At 45.2% G+C, this 6,569-nt stretch overlaps 1 pseudogene; it reads left to right on the forward strand.

The window, feature by feature from the left end:
• Positions 1-243: 243 nt before the first annotated feature.
• LOC105065415 (TGF-beta-activated kinase 1 and MAP3K7-binding protein 2-like) lies at positions 244-2,640 on the forward strand (annotated as a pseudogene).
• Positions 2,641-6,569: the final 3,929 nt, after the last annotated feature.

The raw sequence follows: 6,569 nt of genomic DNA on the forward strand, positions 1-6,569 counted from the left end.
GGAGGCGAGAGGTGGGAGGCCGAGTTGAAGGGGGAGGGGGAGGAGGGGGAGGGGAGGGAGGAGGGGGAGGGGAGAGGAGGGGAGGGGAGGAGGAGGGGGAGGGAGGAGGAGGGGGAGGGAGGGGGAGGGGGAGGGGAGGAGGAGGCAGTGAAGAAAAACACTTGGACTGAAGAGACGAGAACTGCTTCCACGAAGGCCTAGAACCGCCTACCATACAAAGAATCCTGATCAGGAAATGTACGAATGGCCCACGGAAGCCACCAAATTGACTTTCAGGTTTTTACACGACCTCTGACAAAAGTTCCCCGAGGGGCCTGAAGCTGCATCCAGGTGCGTGTTACAGGAGAAGAATAACCTGGATGCCTGCTGTGTGGTTCTCTCCCTCCCTCCCTCCCTCCCTCTCTCTCGTACGAGGTATCTTCGCCGTGAAGGAGACTTGAATTTTCCCGATGATTCTGGAATTTCTGGTCTATGCAATCACATGACTTCTCTCAACTTGGACTTGAAGTCACAGAATGTTTACCGCCATCGAAGAGAAGGAAATAGAATGAATGGGAGTAGGACTCTAAGGCACAGCATTAGTGACAGACAACTTCAAGGTGGTCAGTCCAGTAATGAACTATTCCAGCCAGAGCCACAGACGGCACCAGCGCAAGTTCCTCGAGGCCTCAGTGTTTCTGGAACATCCGGTCCATCTGGTGCTTCAAATTCAGCAGCACATTCACTTAGGCAGCGAAGGAACATCTACCCTCTCTCAACACACTCCGAGATTTAATCCCATGATGGTAACTTTAGGCCCAAATATCCAGACTGGTGGTAATAAGCCTACATCTTTGCTTGCACATGGTGTACGTAACAGTCCACAGGGCAATTTTATCTCCATCAGGCCCTACATTACAACTCCTAGTGGTACAACTCGACAGACACAGCAGCATCTGGCTGGGTACCGCAGTTTAATCCTATGAAGCCTCAATGAGTTTATCAGCCCTCACAGCCTGGTCCCTGGACTCCACATCCTGCATCTGCTCCTCTGCTGCACACCTCAGCCCAGCAGCCCAATCGGCAAGGCCACCGGACCTCTCATGTCTACCTGCTGCTCCGCAGCCACCAACAAGTCACTCACCTGGTAGCTCGCAGTCTTCTGCCCACAGCCAAAAGAACATTCAGAATACTTCAACAGGACCTTGAAAAATCCAGATTGAAATCAGACTTGAACCCCCACAAAGAAACGTTCTTCAAAATTACGTTCTTCTGTACCTCGAACCTCCAGCAGTTCCTCTTCGGTCAACAGCCAGATCTTAAATAGAAACCAGCCCGCTGTTTACAGAGCTGCCACTCCTCCAGATGCTGATGAGGCAAAGTCCCGTAGTCAACCTAAGGTCTATATTTCATCTAATGCCACCACAGGCCACGCGGAATCGGCCCACCTGAAGGGGCAAAACCCACAGAGGGACCAGCAAGACCTCCCAGGCAGGGCCACTGCCTTCCTGCTTTTGTGCTTCTGTAAAACGGCTTGCTTCTAGGAAAATGAAACTTACCCCTAAAATTCCACTGGTTCCCAAAAGTTCACTCCTGACTGGTCCATTTCTAACACCTCATTTGCATATGATGCAAACTTAATTGAAATCTAAAACCCTACAAAAGCCTGTGTAAACCTACACACGGGGTCCAGAGCTTGGAGTGTTAACTCCTCTGGGCCTGCTGGTGTAATAAACCTGAGTTCTCCAATCCTCCGAGTGTTGCTTGGTTTCTCAATGGGATTCAGGTTTCTGTAACACACCCTCTTTACATCCACAAACTCTGGAGATCTGCTACTGCCAGGAATATGTCTGGGCAAGTGAGCATGGGTCCTGCCTTTATTCATCAACACCTTCCCAAAAGTTGAGCATAGACAATAACTCTGTAACTTCTCCTTGAGTGGTGGTCATTCAGCCCAATACAAAATATACTTTCAAAATTACAGTTTCTCCCACAAAACCCCCTGCAGTGTCACCAGGGGTGGTGTCCCCCACCTTTGAACTTACAGATCTTCTAAACCATCCTGATGATTGTGTAGAAACAGAATATTGAGCGCCTCACAGACCCTACTTCAGCACACGTGGATAGAACAAGTGAAGCACGGAAGCTGCGTGTGGGATCCGAGGCTGCTGCCTACACACACGCTCTACTGGTGCATCAGGAGGCCAGAAGGGAGTGACTTCAAGGAGAGCTTGAGGTTCAAAGTGAAAAACTGGATGAACTAAAATCTGAGGTCAATGAAATGGAAAATAATCTAACTCAAAGGCATCTGAAAAGATCAAATTCTGTATCCCCAACAGCTTCACTTGAAGAAACGCAGCAGTTGAGAAGTTGTAACGGAAAACTCCAGATTGACATTGACTGCTTAACCGAAGAAATTGATCTTTTTCAAGCCTGAGGACCACATTTTAATCCCAGCATCATTCATAACTTTTATGGCAATATTGGATTTGTAGGTCCTGTGCCACCAAAACCCAGACATCAAAGGTCCACCATCAAAACACCGAAGCCTCAAGACACAGAAGATGATGAGGAGCTCAGAGCAAGTGCGCTGCAGGTACTTCTTTGAAGCATCCAGCCTTGATCCGTTGTGAGCAGTGTGAGATGCCAAGGCATTTCTGAGCCAAGAGGCCCTGAATCTTCCCTGAAACCACACTGAAGTTCAAGAAACTAGTCTGTCATCAGGGGAAAGGTTTCACTGCTACATAGGATTTTGTCAGATTGAAGGTGTGACAGGATGGCGTTGTGCTAATGTTAAATGTCGGCCCACAGAGCTAACAATACCTCAGTCTAATGTCATGGGCAGTTGAAATTCATCACACGAAAGGTAATCTGCTGAGAGACTTGGTTGCCGGCTGCCTAACCATGAACATTGTTACCATTAGCCCTTTATGGATGATGCTCAATATATTAATGCCTAGGTGTTCCCAGTTCTTTTCCCCGCATATCACTACTGAATTTTGATAGGAGGAAAGAATAAAACGATGGCTTTTTTTTTTTTTTTAAAGCTTTTAGTGAAACACTACAAACATGGAGGAAAGGAACAAGGAACAAGGTTTGCTGCCGCGTGGTGCCAGTGGACAGGGGAGGAACCTCACGGATCTGTGGTGCCCTCGGCCTTGTCTGTGTCTTCCCTGGAAACAGCTCCGCTCCGCGAAGCCGGGCTCTAGGGTCTAGGGATGAAGAGGAAGCAGCACGCGCCCTCCATACAAGCTCGGAGCGAGGTTCCCACAGCCTCTCCTGCTGTGCAGCTCTCTCGAGTCTGCTTCAAGTGGTTTCTTTTCTTCCTTATTATTTCCTTTTCTTTCTGCGTGTGTAGTGTCATAGTCTTCTGTTAACTAATCCTTTTTTCCTTTTAGTGATTAAGCACGATCATGTCCCTTTTTAAGCCTTACCTGAAGGAAGCAATGCCTTAAAATAAAAAGGCATCAATGAAACGAAGCTATGCACAACACAGCTTTCCTCTGCTTACCTGTACTTTGCCCTCGTGAGTGCCGGTGTTCTGGGAAGACACGCACGTGCTGCACGGTGAACTGCAGAAAACATTACAAGGCTTACGTCTGTAGGTCGCACTACACACTGACTTCAGTGGTGGGTGACACAACACAGCATTTTATCTTCCATGGGGAAGCTTAAGACAAAAGGTGTTTTTAACCCGCCGACAGCAGCAAGGTTAAGGTTGCTTTGTCTGCCTGGTGTCCCACAGGCCTTTCACAAGAGATTTCTGCTGGGAAAGTACAGTTTCAAAGCCAGCAACACAGCAGAACCCACAGCCCTTTTTTGGAGAGAAGTTTGAATGCTTTACTGTTGGGGCAGTCTGTTTCTAAACCTGACTTGGTGGCAGTGTCGTGGGTATTTATAAAACAAGGCTAGTCATATTTAGGACAACTGAAGAAAAGCTGGAAAAAAAGAAAAACAAGCAAACTTGGACACTGAAGCAGCCTCAAGCATCTCTTTATTTTGATGATACATTTTTATAAGGAAAATAAATATTCAGATGATCAGGAATGTATATCACTAAATGAAATCAAGAAAAAGAAATAACAGCATGCATTTAAAACAGAATTTTGAAATTATTTATCAGTGCTTAGAGTGGGGCTAAGGGAAGTGCTGAAATGTAGCAAAAGGCAGGAGACAATGTGGACTGTCACCCACTGTGAATGTTTGCAAATGAATGTTTTTTAAATAAACAGGATTATTACAGGTGATTCTACATGAATGTCAAAGCCTTAACTTCCAGGCTTTGCATCTTGTATATGGGAAGAAATATGACAATCCTTATTTATCAGACAATAAACCCAAAGCCCTTACATTTGATACATTTTGTTTTAAAAATAGGCCTTGTTTTTCAGCTTCATCTGCAGTTCTGTGTGAAGACTGGTAAATCAGTTTTTACTTGTTTTATTAATAAAACGTAATTTGGAAAAAAAAATTCTTCAAAGCCTGATCTAATGAGCTCCAATTTTTACCAAATTTTTAAAAATCAATTTTTGCCCTATTTAACTTTGTGGTAGGTAGAACTGAGATGGACTTGGGATTCCTGGCCCCTGGTGGACACACACTTCCAGTCAGTTATTCATTAAACGCTAACCTATGTCCCTGTGAGAAGGAATTTTGCAGATGTAATTAAGATCCCAATCAGTTGACCTTAAGTTAGAGATTACCCTTGGTGGGCCTGACCTAAACAGGCAAGCCCTTGAAAGGGACAGGACTCTTCTTGGAGAATGAGATTCGAAGTGTAAGAGGATTCAGTATGAGAAAGGTTTTCCACTGCTGGTTTTGAAGATCGAAGGGACCAAATGACAGGGAATGTGAGTGACCTTTGGAGCTGAGTGGCCCTGTGACAACCAGTGAGGAAATGGTTGTCACCAAGTCCAACTTTGTACTGCCCACCACACGACAAGACAATAAATTAAGGGACAAATTGCTGGGGCAGGGATTGGCAACTTTACTCAGAAAGCCAGCAGACGGAGAAGATGGAGAGCTAATGTCCCAAAGAACCATCTTACTCAAGACAGAATTTAGGCTCCTTTTATATTAAAAAGGGGAAGGAGTGTGGTTGGTGGTTGCAAACTTCCTGGTGTTGGAATCCTTTGTTCTTTAAGCTGTCCATGTAGGTCAGGTCATGGTGTTTCTGTGAACCTCCAACAAAACAAATGTTATTATCTGTTCTGCAACTTTTTATTTCTATATGAATGGAAAACTGTTATACCCTTAAAGGTCAGAGCCTTGAGAATGGGCTCTCCTATACATTTCAGGCTCTAGGCAACATTCTTTTACAAAAGGTGCAGAACCAGCAGGACTGAGCCCAGGAGACAGAGCACAGGGTTAGAGTCAAAGGAAGAGATCTGATATGGAGTCAGGTTTGTTTTTCCCCATTACGTGGTGACCTCAGTTCTAAAACCACAAGGAACTAAGTTCTGCCATAACCAGGTGAGTTTGGAAGGAGACCCTGAACTCCAGGTGAGAGTGCAGCTGGCCGACACACTCCTGTTAGTCTTGTGGGATGCTGAGCAGAGATGCTCCAGCCATGTTGTGCCAGACTGTGACCTCCAGAACTGTGAGCTGATAAACGAGAGTTAAGTCACAAATTTGTAATGTGTTACACAGCAATAGACGACTAATACAAACCCCATGAATGTGACCCCCCTTCCAATAGACATTATCCCAGCTTCCCAAATGTTTCCTCTCTGTCCCCTCACATACAGATGCACTAGACCCAGGATGAGCCGTTTGCATCTCGTCCCAGCTTCTTGTCTGGTTGGCACTCCTTCCCTCCCAGAGTACCAAGCTCGGATGATGATTTATATGGTCACCTCAATCAGAGGTCACCTCCCTCACGGTCTCCTGGACAGGATTTCCCAAAATTTTGCCCAACCAACAAGTGAATGCCAGATTGTGGTCAAACTCAGGTATCTTGGGGAAAAAATCAAGAAAAAGCATAAAATTGCTTATTGCTCTTATTAATCTCACAGGTTTAGACTATGTGGTCAGAACTGGCTGTGGATTAAGCTACTTGAGCCAAATAGAGAAGCTATATTTCTCAAAAATAAATGCACCATGGCAGAATTTTTGAGACTTTTTTGTGACTTGAAAGATGTGTGCTAGCAGTTGCCTTGAAAATGCTACTGATCACAATGACTGACACTTATGTGGTACTTACTAGGTTTTGGGCACTATTCTGAGTACTTTTACCTACATTAGCTTATTAAATGTCACAGCAACCCCATGACTGGTACTGTTGACATCTTCAGGTGACATAAAGAGACTGAGTTACTGAAATATTAATTAACAAGCCCAGGGTAACACAGTTAGCAGCTGGAGAAAAGAACACCCAAAGCCAGGCTGTGTGGCTCCACCCAACACTCAGCACCTCCAAGTCTTGGGGGTCAAGAATATTTAAGCCACATATTCAATGTGGTAGCCAATGTGCAAACTCTAATGTGTGGTGGTCATCATCGTATGTGTGAAAAGCAGATTCTCAGAACCCTTTTGGACACAACAGGTTTGTGGTGATGCTCAGTAGCCTATTTTAAAAAATTTTTTAAAAT

This window comes from Camelus bactrianus, chromosome 31 (assembly GCF_048773025.1).
Source record: "Camelus bactrianus isolate YW-2024 breed Bactrian camel chromosome 31, ASM4877302v1, whole genome shotgun sequence".
Taxonomy (NCBI): Eukaryota; Metazoa; Chordata; class Mammalia; order Artiodactyla; family Camelidae; genus Camelus; species Camelus bactrianus.